Source organism: Giraffa tippelskirchi, chromosome 10, assembly GCF_054371585.1.
Source record: "Giraffa tippelskirchi isolate mGirTip1 chromosome 10, T2T-mGirTip1v1.2.pri, whole genome shotgun sequence".
NCBI classification, from domain to species: domain Eukaryota; kingdom Metazoa; phylum Chordata; class Mammalia; order Artiodactyla; family Giraffidae; genus Giraffa; species Giraffa tippelskirchi.
In genome coordinates this window covers 30,817,497-30,838,366 of record NC_137284.1, presented here as the reverse complement: position 1 = coordinate 30,838,366, position 20,870 = coordinate 30,817,497, and the positions used below count along the sequence as shown (strand labels likewise).

At 48.4% G+C, this 20,870-nt stretch overlaps 1 protein-coding gene across 1 annotated transcript in view; it reads left to right on the top strand.

Moving 5' to 3' along the window:
* Window positions 1-20,870, top strand: part of TENM4 (teneurin transmembrane protein 4) — an 848,025-nt gene that overhangs the window by 255,974 nt on the left and 571,181 nt on the right. The window contains exon 3 of the mRNA XM_081537618.1: window positions 4,008-4,109. The gene's annotated coding sequence lies outside the window, so the exon portion shown is untranslated. The remainder of the gene's footprint in view (window positions 1-4,007; window positions 4,110-20,870) is intronic.

Sequence of the window (20,870 nt, the reverse complement as noted above, 5' to 3'; positions counted from 1 at the left end):
CCCTACAAGAGAATAAGGTGGTCCCCTGCTACTTTTGGAATTCTCTGCAAGAGACTGTAGTCCATGTTGTTTGGGAGGCAACTCAAGGTATTATCTTCTAGATTGGAGTCACCTGGGGGAAAGCTGGAGCTTCCCAGGTGGCTCTAGACGTCGCCATTGCAGGAGACGGGTTCGTTCCCTGGGTCAGGATGATTCCCCTGGAGAAGAAAATGGCAACCCACTCAAGTATTCTTGCCTGGAGAATCCCATGGACAGAGGAGCCTGGCGGGCTACCATCCATGGGATCACAAAGAGTCAGACACAACTGAAGCGACTTAGCACGTACGCATGCACGGGGGAAAGCTAACAGGAGCAAAGGCACTTGGCACTTAACTGCATCTCAGCCTCTCAAAAGGCAGCCCAGGAAACCATCCTGCTTCCCCCGCACCCTCTTCCCAGGGCAGGCGAGAGGTACGCTGGGAGCAGAAGGTGTACTGGGCTGTCCAGTGTACAAGTGTCTGCATGGGTCACAGCACGCTTTAAGGCTCACCTGGGAAAGGAAAGAACCGAATCCAGATCTCATCTGCTGCGCTTCCTAGCTGGGGGGATTAGGGGCAAGCAGCTGGAATTCCCTGAAGCCTCATTTTCTCATCTGCAAGTCTGGAAGGAATAGGCTTGTTTGCTACGGTTGTTTAGAAGGTTAACTGAGATCAAATATGTACCAGCCCCAAACACTGCCCAGTGCCTGGCACACAATTAGCTTCCTCCCCTTCCAATCCGTACTGTGCATGCTTGCCAAATCCATCTTCCTGCAACACATCTCTAATTATGTCACATCTCTGCTCAAAAGCCCTCGGTGGCTCTATTACTCAGTGAATGATGGCCACCTTCTCTGTTTTGACGTTCAGGGCCCTGCTTGTTGGGGCCTGTGCCATCTGTCGGGTGTCTTCCGCTTCCCTCCATGCAGTCCTCACTCATTCTGCATCCACACTTTCCCCTCCCGTGTCTTCACTCCCTCACACGAGTGCCCCGCCCTGTCCCCATGCCAACCCCCCCAACACTGTCCCCGGTGCCCGGCTGGGCATAGATGGTATGCTGTCCAGTCAGTGCTCCCTGGTTTGTCAGTCAACGTGGCCTCTCTGTTCCTCCCTCCTCTGACTGTTTTGTTTTTCTGTTTCCACCTCCAAAACTGCCAAGCATTTCCCTTACTTGCAGCCCTGTTGTCTTATTTTCCTTATCACCCTGTGAGTCTGCTGAGGGCACGGCTTGCTTCTGAATCCTCAGAGTGTCCTGTATCACACCTAACACTCTGAACAGGAGTGAGTGAGTGAGCGAGTGAGCAAGTGAAGGAATGAACACCCTCCTCCAGTCCTAACTGCATTTCCCTTCATAAACTGCTGGTACATGAAAGGGAAAGTGTTAGTCGCTCGATTCATGTCCGACGCTTTGCGACCCCATGGACTGTAACCCACCAGGCTCCTCTGTCCATGGGATTCTCCAGGCAAGAGTACTGGAGCGGGTTGCCATTTTCTTCTCCAGGGGAACTTCCCACCCCAGGGATTGAACCCGGCTCTCCTGCATTACAGACAGATTCTTTACTGTCTGAGCCACCAGGAAAGCCCTAAAGCCTTTGGTCAATCCTTGGGTATTTTGGTTTCATAAACTGTCATGTGGTGCTTACTGGAGGTACAGCCAGCCCTCTATACCCATGGGTTCCACATCTGTGGATTCAACCAACCACAGATTGAACATATTCTAGGGGAAAAAAAATCTCTAGAAAGTTCCCCAAACCAAACTTGACTTTGCCCCACCGGCAACTATTTATATAGCATTTACATTGAGTCGGACACGACTGAGTGACTGAACTGAGCTGAACATATCATTCACCTGTGTTAGGTGTCGTAAATGATCTAGAGATGATTTCATGTAGATGGGAGGGTATGTGTAGGTTACATGCAAATCCTATACGGTTTTATATAAGGCACTTGAGCATCCATGGAATTTGGTACCTGAGGGATCCTGGAACCAGTCCTCCTTCATGTACCAAGTGATGACTTGACTTTGAAAAAGGGAATTCAGGGATACAAACTGAAAATAAAAAATGAAGAAAAGGAGTAGAGGTTTTCCCTGGAAGCTTGGCAAAGATGAAGGTGGAATAGAAGTAAATCTGTAGTTTTGCAGCTTCTTCAAGATAGAGGGATCAGATAAAAGTCCTACCAGCTCTGGCCCAAAGCTCTGGAAGCAGAGTGAAATTGTGTGACCTGGACAAAGAAGAGGGGTTTGAGAAAGACACTTAAGTGCTTCATCCAAGTCCCTGGAAAGACACTTAAGTGCTTCATCCAAGTCCCTGGATACAATTAGGACCACAGTGTGTCACTTGCAGGCCAAGCCGACAACGCTGAGTCCTAAAATACACAAGGCGCTGGGCACAGGAGAAGAGGGCCACACACAAGAGGAAGGGCCTCTAACCACATCCATCGTTACAGCAGAACAATTTCCTGCTCCTCTCTGAAACTTTGGAGGGTAAACTTGCAATGAACAATGCATAGTAAACAGAAATTAAGGGCACAGTAACCATTACTGCTCATTTGAGATACATAAAACAATAGACATTTCCTGTGATTACTGCCATTTTTTGTTTTAGTGAATATAGTATATGATTTATAAGGACTTTTCTAGTTTACCTCCAAACTTAGTCTTGCTGATTCTATCTGGTGGTGTTTTGGAGCCTGAGCCCTGAGGGAAGGGTACTCTGCACTTGGGCAGAGCCTGGTGAATGTTCCCACCCAATACAGTCACTCTGTTTAGAATAACGAGAATTTACAATAAAGAAGCAGGAAATGCAGATGAAGCTAGCAAAATTTCACACTTAGGGGAGTTTTGTCTTAATGAAGATTACCAGTAATTCCTCACCTTCTAATAGGCAATAATGTCTTTTTAGCTAGGCTCCTAGGTATATTTGGCAAATATGTATTCAGGGAATTTCTCAAACAATGACTTTGTACTTCACATGCCTGAATGTATCCTTTGTGCGTTGTCCTTTCGTTTAGTGCATCTTTCATATAAAAAGACACTTTGTAGTGTCTTCAGTGGGTGAGTACAGTAGTTGGTGCAGGAGAAGTACAGAGGCCTCAAGTGTACTTGAAGTCCTCGAGTCCATGAGGACCTGTGTTCAAATCCCAGCTCCTCCTCTTGCAGTGATCTGCCGCAAAGGGCTTAAAACCTTTGGCCCTCTTGTCACTCATCCTTGGAGTGAGATGAAATTTTCTTTTATTCATTTCACAAAGCTTTATTGTGGACAGAGACCTCTTTGGGCACTGGATGTGTGGAGATGAATCAACATCGTCATAGAATTCTGGGGGCATAAAGAATCTTACATGTAACCTAGCTCAGAGTTTTTCTCTTTCAGACAAAGGCTCAAGGCGGGGAAGTGATTTGCTAGAGGTTGCAGAGTGATAAGCAAGTGGCCCAGAGCCAGACTCTTGGGTGTAAGGAGCTCTGCCCATGTGACTCCCAGATGATGTATCGCAGGGAGCATGGAGCCATTCTATAGGGCAGGACACTAAGTGGTGTATTTATTTGCCCAGTGAATCAGTGATAGAAATGCTTCAGAGGCCAGTGCCTTGGCCACATGCTCTATCCTCTCCTTGCTCCCTGCTTCCATCACAGCACAGTCAGTCCTTCATAGAACACTCAATGTCTACTCTACACCAAGCTGCCTTTGCCAGGATTGTAAAGAGGGCTGATGTGCAGTTCTGACCCTCCAGGGGTTTGGTAAGCTTGAAGAAGCACGCATCTACAGTGGCTGTCAAACAAGGCCAGATGAGACAGGAGAAGAAAGAAAGGTTGCAGACAGAGTGTTGTGCAGGAATCCCAGGGTATCTGAGACCCCACTTGCTTTTCTTCATGCCTGGGGGACCAAGAACAAGCCCCCTTTCCCCACTGGTGCACATTTGCTGGGGAGAGATCTGTGAGACAGGGTCAAGGACCACCGTACTCACTTGAATCTCTGTTCTCTGCCTCAACAGGAAGGATCCCATCCCATCCTCCAGGATCTGATGGCCCTGGAGAGAGGGCTTCAGGGCCCACAGACACTGCTGACTCTTCAGAACGTGCTGACATGGAGCCAGGTCAGTCCCTTGTCCACTCTGATTTTCTGTGTCACCAACTGCAAACCTGTGGTCTTGATGAGAAATGGCGTCTTAGAATCTGAAAACAGGTTGAAGGCTTTTGCCAACTAAGCTGCCTAGGGAGTGGAGAGGTCAGGCCAGGGTGGAGGTGGCCTTCTTGGAGAGCAGATACAGTGGCGGGATTGGTGGCTGCTGGAAACCAGGCCAGTGCCAGCTTGGTGGGCAGACAGGGCAGGCAAGGGCCAGGCATCCAGCTAGGTGTGAGCGGGAAGCTGGCACCTGGAAAGCACGGTGCGTATCCAGGTCCACAGAGGTTGCAATGGCCTTGAGAGTCATTCTGGGGCCCAAGGCACCAAGGGCAGGGTCCAGAGTTTGGTGGTTACATTTCAAGCTGATTTGGAGTAGAATAGGAGGCATAGTTGAGAATGAGGTAGGAGGAAGTGTGTGGGTGGCTGCCCAGAGGACAGGTGGTCCACAGGCCAGGTCCAACTGGCCAGAATGGCTTTCCAGGGGCTTTACTTGTATTGCTGTGCAATGGCAAAACCAGAACACACCTTGGGGGAGGAGTAGGGAGTAGATGGATGTTTCAAGCTAAAGAAAGAGCATGCCAGAGAGAAAGGGGAGAATCATAAATGGAGCCTGGGTCATCAGGAATGCTACAGAATCAGGGGGAAAGGTCAGGACCCAGGGGATGAGCCTGAGATGGTTGGATGGTATCATCAACTCAATGGATGTGAGTTTGAGCAAACTCCAGGAGGTGGTGAAGATAGGGAAACCCGGCGTGCTGCAGTCCATGGGGTCACAAAGAGTCAGACACAACTGAGCAACTGACTGAACAACAACAAACTGAACCAAGCACTTCTTCTTACTTAGTGGATGATCGTGCTGGGTAGAAGCCTGAGTCTTTCTAAGCTCAGTTATGCTGCAAAGATAAATGAACTCCGGAATCTCAGTGGGTTAACACAGTGAAGGTTTATTTCTTGCTCATGCTACCTATCTAAGCGAGGAGGGTGGAGGGCTCTGCTCTACCCAGTGACTCAGGGGTCAGGCTGATGACAGCTCTGCCATGTTTTAGGTGTAGCCCCTGGAACAAGGGGCCACCTTGGTCTCCGCATCAGGGGAAGAGGTGGCCGGAAGGTTAAGCACTGACTCTTAAATGCTTTGGCTCAAAAGTGGCACAGCCTGTGGGCCAGAACTAATCATGTGGTCTTACACGGTTTCTAGGGTTCTGGGCAATATAGATATTTGATGGGCAGTAACTGCCTCTGCCAAAGTAGATATTATGAGTTCCGTTTTACAGGTAAGAAAACTGAGACTCAGAGACATTTTTTTTTTACATTTCTTTAGTTTTTTAATCTGGTGTGTGTGCGTTCTAAGGCACCTCAGTTGTGTTCATCTCTTTGCAAGGCTATAGACTTATAGCCCACCAGGCTCCTCTGTCCATGGGGATTCTCTAAGCAAGAATACTGGAGTGGGTTGCCATTTCCTTCTCCATCTAGGAAGCCCCTTAATCTAGTGTTCCAACCAAGTAACTCATATTCAGAACTAGTAATAGTGACACATTCTAAAGTGATTATCAGTATTTATTTTTTAACCCAGAGACATTAAGTATCTTTTCTGAGGTCTCCCAGCTAAAAAGCACCAGAGCCTAGATCATACATAACCTCAGATTCAATCATTTATTTACCAATTCAGCAAAAACATATTGTATATTGACAGTAGGCTCAGCACCACGCTAGGCTCTGGGAATATAACAGGGAACAAAAACAGATGTAGCCTCTGCTCTCAGCCTGGTGAATGTCTATAACTACTAGCTGGGATAAATGTTTGCCAGTGGAGACACAGTGGTTTTCCATATGTGCTAAGTCGAGTCAGTCATGTCCAACTCTTGCGACCCCATGGACTGTAGCCTGCCAGGCTTCTCTGTCTGTGGGATTTACCAGGCAAGAATACTGGAATGGTTAGCCATTCCCTTCTCCAGGGGATCTTCCTGACCCAGGGATGGAACCCATATCTCTTATATCTCCTGCACTGGCCAGCAGATTCTTTGCCACTGGTACCACCTGAGAAGCCATAGTTCTCTGAGGACACCTATTAAGATTTTTGCTTTTTATAGAGAGGGGCAGGTAAAATGGGGGTGACATTTATTGAGGCATTGTGCCAAGTACTTGATAGATGCATCCCATCAAATAGCCACAACCCCAAGATGTAGTTCTTATAATTCCATCTTGAGAGTCCCTTGGACAGCAAGGAGATCCAACCAGTCCATCCTAAAGGAAATCAGTCCTGAATATTCATTGGAAGGACTGATGCTGAAGCTGAAACTCCAATACTTTGGCCAACTGATGCAAAGAACTGACTCATTTGAAAAGACCCTGATGCTGGGAAAGACCGAGGCCAGGAGGAGAAGGGCATGACAGAGGATGAGATGGTCGGATGGCATCATTGACTCAATGGACTTGAGTCTGAGTAAACTCCGAGAGTTGGTGATGGACAGGGAGGCCTGGCGTGCTACAGTCCATGGGGTCACAAAGAGTCGGACATGACTGAGCGACTGAACTGAACTGAACTGAACCAAAGGTAAGAAAACTGAGGTTCATTCAGCAAGGAAAGATGACTGGGCTGCAGGTGAACTCTTCCACCCCATCCAGGCTCACTTGTAAGGAGGACGTGAATGTTAAAGTCAAAAATTAAATCTCATCCCTCACTGCATCTAAACCCAAGAAAGGTGGTCTCCTCTTCTTCCCATAAATCCCCCCATCCCCGGCCTCTCTCTCACTGGTTCCCCGAACATCCTGCAGTGTCGCATGTGAATGCAGCTCTCAGCTCTGACAGAGGGGCCCCTGGGAGCCCAGAGACGGGGTCTCTCATTCCCATGTTGATGCCGCCCAGAGACCTGGGCCCAGAGCAAGGCTCGCTGAACCCATGTGCATTGAGACAGAGGAGAAATTGCAGGAACCTCAGTAGCAGGATCTGAGCCTGGCCAGAAGGGGTTGAATCTCAGCCTTGGCAGTGGTAGATTCTTCTGTCTAGACTGTTCCTCCTTTTCTGTCCTATCTCATCCCCCATCCCTCCACTCACACTTAGTGCTGCATTTGCCCTGACTCCATCACTTTTCTCCCCTCCTCAGCATCTGCGACCAGCTCCTCTGTCGCCACCCTGGGCCAAGCCACCCTCTTGGACCTGGATTCTTGCAGTGGCCTCCTTGGGGGACTCTGCTGTCACCATTCCCTCTCAGGGGAGGAAACAGATCTGATCTGATGGGTTCAGTCAGATCAGATTGCTCCTCTGCTCACAGTTCACTCATGGCTCCCCAGCTCATGCAGAGGAAAGGTCACAGACCTCACCCTGATGCCCCAGGACTCACCTGAGCCAGCCCCTGTCCCCTCCTACCCCATCTCTGTCTATCCTTAGCTCATGCCAGTGGCCCCCGTGCTCGTCTTGAACCATAAACACATTCCCCCCTCAAAGCATGAGGCATCGAATCCCTTTTCCAGTCTTGAAGAGAACTCTTCAGGCAGAGGGAACAGACCTCCTGGTCACTATCCAAGTGAGCAGACCATAGATGGGGCTGAATCAGCAAAAAAAAGCATGTTTGCTGTTCAAGATGCAGCTGGTGTCCCGTGGTGTGAGCAAGGTGGATATAGAGAAGGTGAGAAGGGAAGGCAGTCCTCACCCTCCAGGTCTTCCTGTGCCCGTCGTCCCTTTGAACGTTCCTAGGTAGCGTTTATCTCCACCTGGCACATTGTATATTACTCCTAAGTCTGTTTTCTGTTCTTCCGCCGTTGGAATGTAAGCTCCATGAAGGCAGGAGGTTACCCTGTGTTGTTTCAGCGGGGTTCTGATGTCTAGGACACTGCCTGGAATGTAGCAGACACTCAGGAAATATGCACTGGATGACTAAATGAGTAAACAAACAACTGAACGAAAGATTCCATAGCGCGACTCATTACACTCTTCTGTTCTCGGCATCTTGCCTTTAGATGTGTTGTCCCCTCTTCCGGAAAGGTCCCCACTGCCTTCCTCCCCACACTCACTCCCTCCTTCTTACTCACTCTGCCAGCCCAGCGGGGCCACTCCCCTGCAGCACATCACCCAGGCACTGTTCCTCCATCCCCCTGAGACGGGGGTCTCCAGAGCAAGCTCAGCTCCTCATCTGGGGGCTCCTGGTGCCTGGCACACAGGTCGCGCCTGGTAACAGTTCATTGGTCTGAGCTGAGTTGACCAGAACTCCGTCCCAGGGGCCTGTCCTCCTCCTCCTCCTTCCCTTACCCGCAGTCAGGAGGCAGGAGCCCTTGTTGCCAACTGAGTCTCCTCCTGCTTAACGCCTGCCTCAGAGATCAGGAAGACAAGGCAAATGGGACACTAATGAAATTCAGAGAGAAAACTAAATTGGGAGGTGTTGCAAACACGGTGGAGGAGGGAGATGTGATTTAAAAGGCTTGCTCTCACTCCAGGGTGGGAGGGGGAATGGGGGTGTGTGTGGAGAGCACTGGGCTGGAGGGAGCCTCACACAGGCCCACTTCTGACCCCTCCACCTGAGGTGGTCTGTCCATCCCTTTAGCTCAAGGGCCTCACTATTCTGGCTTTAAATTAGGGACCTTTTCTTTGCTTGACTCATTCGTTCATTCATGCCTTCCCACCACCTTGCCCAAAAGGATTTGAGTGGGCTAGCAAAATCGTAATTGATTAATTAAGATGAGGAACATTTAATGCAAAATTAAGATAGAATGTGAGGGAGGAAAAAGGGAAATGGAGACGAGAAGGTGATCAGGGCCAGTCAGAAGAGGGGTTCTTGGGAACGGGGGTTGGAAACCGCTGTCCTGAGGATGGCACAGGCTCTTATGACAAGTGCGTGGGGCTGCAGCTGTGACCGATCTTTAGGGATGGGGGAGCGCCTGTGGTCCAGGGGAAGTGAGGATGACCACTGTCTCAATACCTGCTAAGCTCTTCTTCGTGTCTTCAGTTATAGGCATCAGCTGACTGCTGTGTGCCAGGGACCACCCCGTTCCCCCTTTTAGCACACTGTTTTCTCTCTATCTCCTTGAATGTTCACAGTAGTGATATTTTCTCACAAGGTAGTCTTTTTTTAATTAATTATTTTAACTGGAGGATAATTACTTTACAATGTTGTGATGGTTTTTGCCATACATCAGTATGGCTCGGCCTTAGGTATACACGTGCCCCTCCATCCTGAACCCCCTCCACCTCCTTCCCCTTCTCATCCATCCAGCTTGTCACAGAGTACCAGCTTTAGGTGCCCTGTGTCATACATCAAACCTGCCCTGGTTACCTGTTTTACATATAGTAATGTATATGTTTCAATGAGTGAATGTGAGTGATAGTTGCTTAGTCATGCCTGACTCTTTGCAACCCCATGGACTGTAGCCTGCCAGGCTTCTCTGTTCGTGGAATTCTCCAGGCAAGATTACTGGAGGGGGTTGCCATTTCCTTCTCAATGCTTCAATGCTCTTCTCTCAAATCATCCCACCCTTGCCTTCTCCCACCGAGACCAAAAGTCTGTTCTTTACCTCTGTGTCTCCTTTGCTGCCCTGCATGTAGAATTGTTGGTACCACCTTTCTAGATTTCATGTACATGTGTTAGTATATGGTATTTGTCTTTCTCTTTCTGTCTTACTTCAGTCTGTACAATAGGCCCGAGGTTCATCCACCAAATTAGACCTGACTCATACTGCATGGAGAAGGAAATGGCAACCCACTCCAGTGTTCTTGCCTGCAGAATCCCAGGGACAGTGGAGCCTGGTGGGCTTCCATCTATGGGGTCGCACAGAGTCGGACACGACTGAAGTGACGCAGCAGCATATTGCATTGTGTATATGTACCACAACTTTCTTATCCATTCATCTGAGGATGGACATCTAGGTTGCTTCCATGTCTTAGCTATTGTAAATAGTGCTGCAGTGAGCACTGGGGTACATGTGTCTTTTGAGGTATATGCCCAGCAGTAGAATTGCATTTTCAAGCTCATCTTAGGGATGAGGTGATTGGGGCTCAGAGATAGAGTCATCTTTTCAGCAAATGGTGCTGGGACAACTGGAGATCCACATACAAAAACTTGAAGTTAGACCCCTTCCTCACACCATAGACAAATATTAGCTCAACATGGATCATCTGTCCAGCATCCTGGTGGGTACCACTAAGTGAACATTGCAGCAGAAGAGTGTTGAGAGGTTGAGGCCTCCTGGTGGAAAGCTTGGGATGCCATACAGGGAAGTCGAGATGTCCTGTTATTCTTGTTTAAGAAATGATAAGCCACTGAAAGTTTTTGCACAAGCATTGAATTGATGGTATAAAACTTACATGTGCAGAAGACTATGATCACCAATAGGCAGATAAAAGATATCCACTACTCATTCAAAGTCACTTGCAAATAAAGTAATGTCAGTGATCTAGAAGAGAAGGGGAAATGAGAAAAAGAAAGAAGAAGGAAACTAACAGCTAAGTGAGCACTCACAGTGTGCCAGGCATTCACCATACTATGTAATCATCACAGCACTTAGGGAGTACTTTTATAGGGATTTATAAGCTGAGGCATCCATCCTCCCCCCACCCCCGCCCCAGGATTGCTGTTGTTGTTTAGTCACTAAGTCAGGTCTGACTCTTTTGCAACCCCATGGACTGTAGCCCACCAGGCACCTGTGTCCATGTGATTTTCCAAGAAGAATACTGGAGTGGGTTGCCATTTCCTTTTCTTTCCCAACCCAGGGATTGAACCCAGGTCTCCTGCATTGGCAGGTGGATTCTTTACCACTGAGCCACCAGGGAAGCCTGCCTGCCCCAGGATGCCTTCCTAGTAAATGCAGAATTTGGATTCAAATCCAAGTCAGTCAGTCTGCTTCTAAAGCCCATGATTACTTTTCCCACTACTCCACCTGGGCTTGATATTGTTCATTTGAACTAGCATGTTTACTGCTACAGCCTGCTCTTTTTAAAGTGCATGTCTATCTTTCAAGCACACTTTTTAGCTTTTGGAATATTGAACAAGAACCTCAGGTATGGTTCTTTGTTCCATCCTTCTGGAGTCCGCCATGGCAGCTCCCCTGCACGTAGCAGACAGTCAGCAGTCCTCACTTTTGTATTGGTTACCTTTCATAGACAGCATGGCCACAGATGAGATGTTAACTATTAACTAGAGTTACTGGTGACTCAAAGACAGTGAGTAGTCAGGCCTTGTCAGACCCATCCATCCTGGTTAGCACTGGGAACCTGGGGGTTCAGAGAACCTGGGACAGAATAGTTACTTTGCTCAGGGTCAGATTGGAGAAATACTCCTAATTGGAACATGCTGATTCTTGTATGCGTGTGTGCTAAGTCACTTCAGTTGTGTCTGACTCTTTGCGACCCCACGGACTGTAGCCTACCAGGCTCCTCTGTCCATGGGAGTCTCCAGGCAAGAATACTGGACTGGGTTGCCATGCCCTCCTCCAAGGGCTCGTCTAACCCAGGGATCAAACCCACATCGCTTACATCTCCTGCATTGGCAGGCAGATTCTTTACCACTAGCGCCACCTGGGAAGCCCGGGTTCTTGTATAAATACTGAATAAAGCAAACATGACTTATGAGGCTAAGAATGTGTTGTCACATTTGGTGCCAATTATGGCAGTGAAGCAAAGATAAATAAACATTGATTGAACTTTTTCTGTGGGTTAGTATCTGTGCTGGGCACATAACATGTCTTATTCTCATTATGAAAACCTATGTGTTTGGGGCTCTATGAGCTAGGGACAGTCCCGTTTTCAAGCAATCAGACTGAAACACAGAGAAGACTCTTGCTGAGGGACACCTATGTCCTAGTTCTGGGTGGAGCTGGAGTTTGAAGCCAGGTCCGTGTGCCTCGTCCTCAGGGGTCCCCACGCCATTCTCTAGCTGGGGAGAAGCTGCCGAGTCTGATCCTGGTGAGGCGCCCTGCTTCCATTTGGGAGGTACAGCAGTCCAAAGAGTGCTGCTGTGGCTGCCATACCCTCGTGCTGGTCTCAGACTCTTTCTGCCCAGACCATCTGCCTGTCCTCCAAGACTCCTTTTCCCTCCCTGAGTTGGCACCTTCATCTTCACTCCGGGCACCTGGGATGCCCACTGTCCTAGCATCCTACCGTCCTCTTTCCATACCTAGTGTCTGCTTGATCAGTGTCTGGACTCAGTAAACACACGATGGTCTAAGGAGGAGGAGGAAGGGTTCAGTGACTTAACATGAAATCCAAAAGGTGCCCCAGATGGAGCTCGAAACCCAGAAGTTCTCTGTTCATTCAAAAGAGGAATCCTCATGAGGGAACCATTTCTCGATAGCCTCTGCCAATATTTTGGAAAGTGATAACCAGGCAGCCGTAGAAACCAGGGGTGGAGCTCTATCCTTCCCTGAAGCCTTGCTGGAGTCAGGGTTCAGAGAGTCACATAGCCACTGCTGTGGATGTTCCTGCCCTTCTGCACCTCTTTCAATGGAGTCCTCGTCTACCTGTCCCCCATCCCTGGGGCAGTGCTACGGCACAATCCTGGGTGCACAGAATCATCACAGAATGACTTATAAACTGAATCCCTGGTTCATTTCCAAATGGGAAGGTCAAGGCATTTCCCTCAGTGGGTTCAAAGACCAAATCCTCATAAAGGTAGGGCTTGTTGCTCATAGCATCTTTAGCTGCATGTCTCGGTAGCCAGTTTAGCCAAAGGATCCAAGGTCATGGCCTGAACGGCCTCTTCTGAAGCTGTGAACCTCTCTCACTATGCTGCCTTGACTTACCTGCTGTGAAATGGATGCGCTTAGACATCTTCCACCCGCTGCTGCTTTGTGAAAGCTCCCTAGGTGGGAGAGAGCAGCCCGTCAACATCTCTCAACACAGAATCCTTTGCCTCTTTGGAGTCTAACCCTGGTGGAGAAGCCCAGTATGCAGCAAATGCTCCAGGGGTGAGAACAGACATTTGTTGAATACCTATTATATGTCAACCACTGTGCTAGGCATTTCACAGTCCATTTAACCCTCACAACTTCCAGTGAGGTAAGCACTGTTATTTCTGATTCACAGATGGGGCCATGGAGACTCAGAGAGGGTCAATGGTTTGAAGTCACACAGCTGGGAAGTGGGGGAGGCTGGAAATGAATCAAGGTCATCTCCTGCCAAGCCCGACTCCTTCCCACTGGGTTGAAATTAATAAGAACAACGGCATCAAGAGCCACCATCGGCGGCATGCTTGCTACACGCCTGACTTGTATTAGCTCACTGAATCACAGCAACAACCCAGTGAGAGCAGGTACTCTTACGGTTCAGATTTTACCCATGAGGAAACCAAGTCACAGAGAAGTGCTTTCAGAGTGAAACATTCTCCAAAAGTGGGTGTTCGGAACGTAAGACCCAGCAATCTGTTACAGTTGGCTGCTCCGTCATAAATACCTCTTGTCTAAAATAAGCACAAACCTTGTTCATAGGATGTACTTAATAATATTAATATTTGGTTACTGGTAATTAACTCCACAATGCTCTTGCCACCCACTGGAGTTGGAATTCTTGTTGCTCTTAACAGCCTGAGCTAGCCATTTAGCTGCCCCTTCCCCTGGGAGACTTCCAATAGATCAAAGGATCCCAGAGGTGGAATTACAGATGTGAGGAGTCAAGCAAGGTAGAAGGGTATATAGTGGAAGAGAGCCAGCTTTGCAATCATACTGACAGAGTCCAAGCCTGGCTTACCCACTCTGGATTCTAAGTTATTTAATCTCTGCTTCAGTTTCCTAATACATGAAATGGTTATAATAAGAGCCCATATCTCAGTGGACTATTGTAAGGGTTTAAAATCTCATAAGATGCTTATAATCAGAGGTAACTCAAAAATCAGGTGCCCAATAACTGAACTGTTGTATTGTAGAATGTTAGCTGACAGAGTTTGACTTACGAGGTGACCTAGTTCCACCCTTTCATTTGCTGATGAGGACAGTGAGGCCCAGAGACAGGCAGTGATTGGCCCAAGGCACACAGTGCTTCTGGTTTCTGATTCCAGTGCCAAAGTTCTTCCTAATACTGCAGGTACACTGGAGTGGGTTGCCGTTTCCTTCTCTAGGGGATCTTCCCAACCCAGGGATTGAACCCACATCTCCTGTGTCTCTTGCATTGGCAAGCAGATTCTTTAGCCACCTGGGAAGTCCCTCTGATACTACACATAGACTGTATTTAGAGCAGCCTCAGGAAGCCTATATGTCAGCCTCACTTCTAGAAGCTCTAGTTTTCTTTTAACCTGTTTTATCTGTTTTTGAGACTCTGTTCTTTGTTTATGCTTTGACTACTCTTATATATCTCTTTAAATATTGTATACATTTCCTTTTTTTCCTCAATCTGATAATTTTGGCACCTGTAGCACCCATAGGTATGATTCTTTTGTTCATCATTTTTGCTGTCTCTTGCTCATGGTGGCTCATTGGCTCACATGTTCTGTGAATTTTCAAATCATGGGTTCATGGTTGTTAAAACTTTGTGGGGCTCCTTTGAGGCCTGAGCTGAACCTTCATTGGTCCAGAAAGAATTTGCATTTGCTTAAGCTAGATGCCTGGAGGAATCACCAAGTTGAGGTTACTTTAAATTCAATACTCAACTCAGACTTAGGGGTCTTTTCTGGGCATAAGGTAATATGTAGTCAAGCACCAGATCCACGTGAGGACCACTTTGTGATTGGGAATTTTCATTTAAAAAAAGCACATGTGTTCTCAGTTGTGTCAGACTTTTTGAGACCCTATGGTCTGTAGCCTGCCAGGTTCCTCCATCCATGGATTTTCCAAGCAAGAATACTGGAGTGGGTTGCCATTTCCCTCTTCAGGGGATCTTCCCAACCCAGGGATTGAACACGCATCTCTTGTGTTTTCAGCATTGGCAGGTGGATTCTTTATCACTGCACCACCTGGGAAGCCTCATAAGAAACATTAAATTTTTTTCCTTTCTCTTCACTCATCTCCACAGCCAAGTTTCCTTGCTGTCTTCTTTGGTGGGGTAGGATTTCGTCTTTTTTTCTGACTCACCTGTTCATTACGGTATACATGTCTCCTTTGGAAATCCTAACCCTAAGTGAGGACTCAGTCTGACGTCTACCTTTTCAAGGACTTTGACTTTGGCTCTTTCCTTGACTCTTTAAAACTAAAATCCCCAGACCACCAAGGACAGGCAGAGACTGTCCCCCTAGACTGTCCCCCATTCATTGCTTGGGAACCTCTAGAGATTCATGCTGTCTTGTGGTCATCTTGACCTCTGAAAGTTTGCCTTCTCTTTCCTGACAGGTCAGCTCTCTATATTTTTAAAAACTTTTCATACATTTGTTTAATCTGGTATTTTTCCATGTCTTGCATTAGGGGAATTTCTTAGTGTGAATAAGCAGGCATATTGCTGGAAATAGAAGTTGAAAGTGGTCACCTCTATCTTTCTTTTGGTGTGAACATGGGGCTTCTTTGGCTAAGATTTCTCTGATTATTACGGGTTGGCAGTTTATTGTGTTTTTGGTCCAGAGTCCATGGAGTATGCCAGGAACACTGAGGGGTGGTTTCCATGCCACAGACCAAGTCCATCTCTCAGTATCATTACTATCACTCTTCTGAGATCTCACCCTGTGCTCATCTCAGCCCCACAGGCACCTTGACCAGCAACATTACCTATTGGTGTTGTCAAATGAAAACTCTCGTTTTATGATAAGTGTCCAGAAGGTACCACATTCTGAAGGCAGGCCTGCATGTCATGGCTATGAGCCAGTTGTCCCCAGCGTGGTCCTTGGAAAAGCTTTAGCCAAACGCAGCAGAGGCAGCATGAGCAATCTTATGTTCACTTGCCCATTGATTCATTCATTCCCCAAACATTTACTGAGCACCTACTACATGCTGTGCTCATGTTAGACCTTGGGATGCAGAGATGGAGAAGCCACAGTCTTTCCTCTTGTGGACAAGGACATTTACATGGACAGTGACCATTGACTGACCATCGCTTTGGCAGAATGAAACTGGAGGTGGAAGGGGACTAACCCAGCTTCCAATAGGGATGTCTAGGCAGGCTTCTCATAGGAAGTGACAAGTGAGTCTAAAGTGTGAGAACAGATAGCAAAGCTAAAATCAAAAAGACCATGACTCACCAGTTCCTTGAAAGAAAACACAAACGCTCCACTTGAGAACTGATGGTCCAGCTGATTTTCCTTTCCTGGTCTTGGTTTATGGGTAGATACTGCTTTCGTCCACCTTGGGGCCAACACTTTGAGAACCACTGGTGTAATTTACATATCCTCAGCAGGGACACTGTCATCCCTTAGAGGGCAAGATTGATTCTGGGGGTGAAAAAAAATCTTAGTTATTATAGTAGCTGTAGTCCTCTGAGGAGCCCAGTTCATAAGCAGAAATACACTATATGTTCAGTAGTAACATTTCACAGGAGGTAGAGGAGTGTGTGGGGGCAGGGGAATCTATAAAGTCTCCTTAGCAGTGGGTTTGGGGGGCTTGAAGAGTGATGTTGGGAAGGATTGTAATGAATAAAAAACTGAGAACCACTGTTGTAACTGAATGAGCAAGAGCATTGGAGTCAGATATGCCTGTTCAAAGCTGCCTGCCTCACAACCTGTGTGTGGGTATGACTGTGCTCACTCGCTAAGTCATGTCCAGCTCTTTGCAGCCCTGTGGACTGTAGCCCTCCAGACTCCTCTGTCCATGGGACTTTCCAGGTAAAAATATTGGAGTGGGTTGCCGTTTCCTTCTCCAGGGGATCTTCCCAATCCAGGGATTGAACCCTTGTCACCTGTACTGGCAGATGGATTCTTTACTGTTGAAACAATTGGGAAGCCCCATAACATGTATAATCTTGGGCAAATGTATACCTCTCTCTGTACCTCAGTTTCCTTATCTCCTAAATGAGAAAGAATACCTCCCACCACAAGGTTGTTCTAAGGATTCAATAAATCATATGTGTAAATTTCCTGGCACATAACAGATGCTCAATAAATGTTATTAGGCATGAGTTCTCTGCTCCCATCCAGCTTGACACACATGTTCAAGAGAGGACCCAGAGGTACCGAGACTTGTTGCAAACGTTGTTTTAACTGCAGACCATGAGCAACCTGTGTAGGAGAATTCTCCTCTCAGACCATATGAATGTGTGACGTCCTGGGAGCTCTTGGAATGATCCAAGAGAGAGATCAGGTGATCCATATGAGTTATCAAAGACAACATTTCCTGGTTCTTCTTCTGAGACACAATTAACATTCATCCTGTTTGGAGCAATTGGTATCAAGGAAGTTCAGACATCGAGGTGGAGTCAAAGCTTTTGAGTGACTATTTTTTTAAGGGAGAGAGTTTGGGATTTTCCCAGGGGTCCCTAGTTAATTGGGGATTCCTGGCCTCTGTACCTCCAGTTAGGGAAGAAACTATTGATCCAGGAGCAGCAGCCAAGTGGGGTATGAGTAGAAGGGAGTAATACATGGAAGGGAGGCAGGATTGCAGGGGGAGTTAGGAGAGGAGGCTTGGGTGGCTCTTCTTTGTTGCTCCGAGACGCCACGCTTCCCTCCATCAGCATCCCCCCCAGTGCCCCAGTGAGGGCCCGCAGAGATTCCTGCATAAGGCCTGGCACAGAACAGGCCCTCATCACAAACATGTTGAATGAGTCATTAACTTTCTCCCCTTCCCCTAACAATTATAACTAGCATCATTATTAAGTGGAGAAGGCAATGGCACCCCACTCCAGTACTCTTGCCTGGAAAATCCCATGGACGGAGGAGCCTGGTAGGCTATAATCCATGGGGTCGCTAAGAGTCGGACACGACTGAGCGACTTTACTTTCACTTTTCCCATTCATGCACTGGAGAAGGAAACGGCAACCCACTCCAGTCTTCTTGCCTGGAGAACCCCAGGGATGGCGGGGCCTGGTGGGCTGCCATCTATGGGGTCGCACAGAGTCAGACACAACTGAAGCGACTTAGCAGCAGCAGCAGCAGCATTATTAAGTAATGTGTTGGTTTACTGCTTTATCTCACTTAACCCTCATAGCAACTCAATTGGTATTTCCACCACCGTCATCATCCCCTTTTATAGATGAGGAAACTGAGGCTGAGAGAAGTTAGAATGTTGCCCCAGATGCCAAGGTTGCAGAGCCAGGGCCAGTGGCAGCTCACCCCACTTGACGTCCAACCCTGGGCTCACGTCCACTCTGTTGTTTTCTGGATCTTTCTGAGGGCAAGGTCGGAGGCTGGTGCAATTCTGAATCCCAGTGTCTGGCACAGGAAAGGGAGAGAGTCCTGTTTCGCAGCATGGGCTGGCTGCCCTCCTCCTGCCATCCCCCGGGGCCCTCTGCAGCCCCGATTCCTGTCTAGGCCTACCCAAGTCAGGTGTGACCGGAGTGCAGCCGCCTCCATATCACTGATGCATAGACCACGCCTGCAAGCAGGAAATGCAGCGCTGCTCCAGGGAGCCAGGCAAAGGCGCCTTCTTTCTGACACCTGCTCTGTTTCCCCACAAGGCCTGTCTTCTGCAGTGATGAACAGTGTCTGAGCGGGTTCATTATCTCTGCTCAGAACATGTCAGGGCTTGGACCGAGCAAATCCAGGCATGGTTTGGGGGAATTCTCTGCAGCTCCCCCGCCTCTTCCAGCCCCAGTGGACACCCACGCCCCACCCCACCCCCATCATTCTCCTCCTCGCCACCAAATGAAACGCACACATGCACAAGAAGGACAGGGAGTCGGGAGACCCTGGAGATAAGCTAGGACACGAAGTAATGAAATCGTCTCTCACTCTGTAAAGAATGTTGTGGTTGACCGGTATTTGCCTGTATGTTCTCTGGTTCGTCTGTACAACAGCTGTGGCAGGGGTAGGGGCCTGCTGCTGCCGTCTCAGCGGGGAAGGGGTGGGTGTGCTCCGCTCTGGGCACTGTGGGTCCTCCAGGAGGCATCGCAGGCCTGGAGGACATTTGACATCTTCTCACCCAACCTCCTCCCAACCTAGACCAGTGGAGCAGGGACCGTTCAGCCACTCACATGGGTGGTAAATGGCAGCATCCAGGCTTGTACCTGAAACCCACTGACTACAAAGGCAGAGTCCTTCCCCTCTGTTGTGTGGGGGATGTCTCAGAGATGGAGGAGAAGCCCTGGACAGCTACTGGCCCAGAGCAGTGGGTAAAATAGGGTGACCTTCAAGGAGGACTGCAGAAAGAAATGACTAACCATTCCAGTATTCTTGCCTGGGAAATCCTATGGATAGAGGAGCCTGGCGGGCTACAGTCCATGGGGTCACAAAGAGTCGGACACAACTGAGCGACTAAACAGCAACAAAGAGGATAGCATCCAGGTTTGGCAAAATACTGGCCAAGAGACTTCCTTGTGTTTATGGCTTGTCTTGAAGGCCATGGGGTGAGTTCTGGTCCACCCATGCCCAGCGGTGGCCTAGAGCAGAGAGATGAGCAGAAGTGGGTGGCGTGGAATTTAGTGGGTCTGGAACACTTGAGAGAGATGCTTCTTATGCTGGTTTAGCAACCTCACCAGGTATTTGCAATTATAGAAGAGGTGTTGCCTTATTCTCTAAAACAAGTGTAATATTAGCACGCTGAAAGTTTAACTTGCAATATAGCTAAGGAAAGCAATGAAACCAAGGAGCTGAGCCTCCAGGGGTGGTGAGGAAAGAGCTCAGAGCAGCCTCCAAGGTAGCATCCCCGAAATAGAGGTCTGCTGTGACCCTCTCTGCTTAGGAATTGTCTGTAGCTCCCCTTGGGCTCCAGAGGAAGCCCAGACTTCTCACTGTATCATAGACGACCTGGTAGTATCCCTTTTCTCAGAAGAGCTGATCATCAACAGCAAGGAGCTCAGGCTCTGGGTTCAGAACCTGACTCCTCCTTCCAAGCTGAGTCACCAGGAGTAGGTTTCTTAACTACCCCATGCCTCTATAAAGTCACATGTAAAATTGACACGACAGTGAATTGTGGTGGTGGTTGTTAGGATCAAGTGAGGTGTTACACATGAAGCTGTGGGCATGGTGTCTGGTCCATAGCATTTTCAACCAGTGTGAGTTGTGATAGTGTTATTATTAGCAGCAGTGGTTGTAGCTGTAATTGTAGCACCTTGCAGCCCCTGGGCCTTTGCACATGCTCTTCCTTAGGCGTGAGGAGCCCTTGGGATGTTTTTGCACCTGTCAGAAGCTTCCTCATTCTCCCAGACCCGCCTGGAAGGTAAGCTCTGTGGTAGCCCTCTCTGACTTGGGCTGCAGTCTTGCTCCTGCCTCCCTCCCATGGTAGGTCCTCATAGAGCCCTGCTGACTTTGCAGCACATTGATTGTAGTTCCCTGGGCTGCACAGGACATTTCTAGGTGTCCCAGAAGGGGCTTCCTAAGGGCAGGGTGTCTGGGCACCAGGCAGCCCCCCAGGGGTGTTTGTTGCATGAGTCTGTCATTACCCCACACTCTGCCCAGGACTAAGTGGCTCATAATTAGTGTTTGTGGGGATTTAGCCAAAGAAGGTTACAGCTACCTGTGCCGGGGTGTAGGCAGCACACAGAAAACCGGGGCCACACCTGTCTCCCTGCACCTGGCAGTAACAGATAGGATCGGGGCCTCATTATCCACCCACGGGAAAGAAAATCCCCAACAGCTTTGACCTCAGGTTGAAAGAAAGTTCCCAGCATTTTCTGTTTCCTTCCAACTGGCTCCCTCAACTCCAGCACTGTTCCAGCAGCCACTTTGCTGCACTTCTGGAGTTTTCTCAAGGGTCTCAGGAGATGCCAGACTTCATCCTGCCTCCCTGAGCGCTACCCCCATTTCTT